Raw genomic sequence first — 3,050 nt, forward strand, 5'->3', positions numbered from 1 at the left:
TCGCATCCCACTTTTGGCCTGTGGCCTTTTCGGGGTCGATTCTCGTTTTGGGCATCAGAGCATGTTTCTTCTCCTAAAACCCAATATTTGTTTATTAAGTCTCGGAACACATTTTTGTTCTCGTGGACCCATCATGGGTCTTGGAACGCATTTGTGGTCCTTGGGTCCCATTTTGCATCCCGAAACTTGTGTTTTGGTGCTTGATCCCTATTTTGGGTGCCCACCTTGCACCAAGTGCGCACCCGGGGCAAACCGAGCGCCTTGGTGCACCAGGGCAAGATCGAGCGTGCACCCGAGGCGCCCCGAACATGCACCAAGGTGCACTCGGCCCACATGTGAGCGCAGGTCGTTGCGCCCGAGGTGGTGTGTGGGCACCGCGTTGCAGACGGGACACTGCACGCACACGACGCCCCCTCCAGGTGCACGCACGTAGGCCGGGCCGGGTGCACACCCGACGCCCTAGCAAGGTGCGCGCACCCGGGCAGGGCTCACACTTGGCGAACGGGGCGCACTTCGCGAGGGAGGGTGTGCACCTCGACGGGGGTGGGTGGCCGGGGTGGATTCGCACGTGGGTCGCGGTTTGCTAAGTACACACTGCGACAAGCTCATAACGGGTGCGATCATACCAGCATTAGTGCACCGGATCCCATCAGAACTCCGCAGTTAAGCGCGCTTGGGCCGGAGTAGTACTGGGATGGGTGACCTCCCGGGAAGTCCCGGTGTTGCACCCTTTTTTAGTTTTTCGCCGGGCGTCGCAATGCTATTTGAATAAACCTTTTGCCCGTTTGCGTTCTCGTCGGGGCCGGGCCGGGCCGGGGTGCGCTGCCCGCACTACCGCGCGCGCGGGGGCGACACCGAGCGCGCACCCGAGGCACCCCGAGCACACAGGCCACGGTGCAACCCGGGCGTTGTGCGCGCACCCCGGTGCGCCCGAGGTGCTGCGCGCGCACCCAGGTGAAATCGGTGTGCACCTCGGCCAGTGCGCGCTCGGTCGAGTCGCGCACGTTGGCCAAGGTGCACGGTGATGTTTCTTACTCTAAGGTTCCGCACCAGACGCCCGGGACAGGTGAGCGAAGCTGGGCGGGGCCGGGTGCGCGGCCGGGGCAGGTGCACGCAGCTGGAGAGAGCTTTGGAGCACACTTCGGAGCGCACCAATGATGCGCTCCATTCAAAAGTTTCCTGAAAAGGCAAAAAAAGTTGAGATTATAGAATTTCCCACTTGAGAGATTGTAAAAAAAAAAAATTTAAAATGAAGGAAACGCGGGTGCCAAGGTGTGCGCAGCCCAGCCAAGGTGTGCGCACCAAGGCGCCCACCCTGGCGAAGGTGCACGCAAGGTGCGCACCCGAGGCAAACCGGACAATTAACCCAACTTTCGACTTCGCGCGCACCTTGGAGCGCACTTCGGAGCGCTCCTTGGTGCGCACCAATCTTGGGCACCTCGGAGTGCACCATGGCGCCCACCAAGGTGCGCACCCGGGGCAAACCGAGCTCCGACTTCGTGCGCACCTTGGAGCGCACGAAAGGTGCGCACCATGGCGCCCACCAAGGTGCGCAGCCCAGCCAAGGCGTGCGCATCAAGGTGCGCACCCTGGCGAAGGTGCGCACCCGGGGCAAACCGAGCTCCGACTTCGTGCGCACCTTGGAGCGCACAAAAGGTGCGCAACCCAGCCAAGGTGTGCGCACCCCGGTCAAACCGAGCTCCGAATCGTGCGCACCAGAGGTGCACGCCATCGTGCGCACCTTGGAGCACACTTCGGAGCCCTCCTTGGTGCGCGCCGATGTTGCGCACCTCGGAGCGCACCCGGGGAAAACAATGCAATTAACCCGACTTTCGACTTCGTGGGCACCTCGGAGCGCTCTCGGGTTCGCACCTCGGAGCACACCGAGGTGCGCACCTTTGATGCGCTGCCTTCACCAATTTCCAGAAAAGGCAAGAAAACATTGAGAAGGTGTGCGCACCGAGGTGCCCACCCTGGCGAAGGTGCACGCGAGGTGCGCACCCGGGGCAAACCGGGCTCCGACTTCGTGCACGCCGCACCTTGGAGCACACTTCGGAGCGCTCCTTGGTGCGCACCAGGGCGCGCAACCCAGCCGAGGTGCCCACCCCGGCGAAGGTGCACGCGAGGTGCGCACCCGGGGCAAACCGGGCTCCGACTTCGTGCACGCCATGGTGCCCACCGCGGCGAAGGTGCACGCGAGGTGCGCACCCGGGGCAAACCGGGCTCCGACTTCGTGCACGCCGCACCTTGGAGCACACTTCGGAGCGCTCCTTGGTGCGCACCATGGTGCCCACCAGGGCGCGCAACCCCGCCGAAGGTGCACGCGAGGTGCGCACCCGGGGCAAACCGGGCTCCGACTTCGTGCACGCCGCACCTTGGAGCACACTTCGGAGCGCTCCTTGGTGCGCACCATGGTGCCCACCAGGGCGCGCAACCCCGCCGAAGGTGCACGCGAGGTGCGCACCCGGGGCAAACCGGGCTCCGACTTCGTGCACGCCATGGTGCGCACCGCGGCGAAGGTGCGCACCCGGGGCAAACCGGGCTCCGACTTCGTGCACGCCGCACCTTGGAGCACACTTCGGAGCGCTCCTTGGTGCGCACCAGGGCGCGCAACCCAGCCGAGGTGCCCACCCCGGCGAAGGTGCACGCGAGGTGCGTACCCGGGGCAAACCGGGCTCCGACTTCGTGCACGCCGCACCTTGGAGCACACTTCGGAGCGCTCCTTGGTGCGCACCATGGTGCCCACCAGGCCGCGCAACCCAGCCAAGGTGTGCGCACCAAGGTGCACGCGAGGTGCGCACCCGGGGCAAACCGGGGTCCGACTTCGTGCACGCCGCACCTTGGAGCACACATCGGGGCGCTCCCGGGTTCGCACCGGCGTTGCGCACCGTGGTGGGCACCTCGGAGCACACCAAGGTGGGCAGCGAGGTGCGCACCTTTGATGCGATGCCTTCACTAATTTCCATAAAAGGCAAAAAAAAAACGAGATTTTAAAATTTCCGTTTTGAAAGATAGTGAGAAAAAGGGAATGCTGGTGCCATCTTGAGCCC

The 3,050-nt window shown here is 64.0% G+C and overlaps 1 non-coding gene across 1 annotated transcript; it reads left to right on the plus strand.

The window, feature by feature from the left end:
• Positions 1–612: 612 nt before the first annotated feature.
• LOC131870141 (5S ribosomal RNA) lies at positions 613–731 on the plus strand. Its single transcript, XR_009368481.1, has one exon. It is a non-coding gene; the product is annotated as a 5S ribosomal RNA (ribosomal RNA).
• Positions 732–3,050: the final 2,319 nt, after the last annotated feature.

The sequence above is a fragment of the Cryptomeria japonica genome, unplaced genomic scaffold, assembly GCF_030272615.1.
Source record: "Cryptomeria japonica unplaced genomic scaffold, Sugi_1.0 HiC_scaffold_296, whole genome shotgun sequence".
NCBI lineage: Eukaryota > Viridiplantae > Streptophyta > Pinopsida > Cupressales > Cupressaceae > Cryptomeria > Cryptomeria japonica.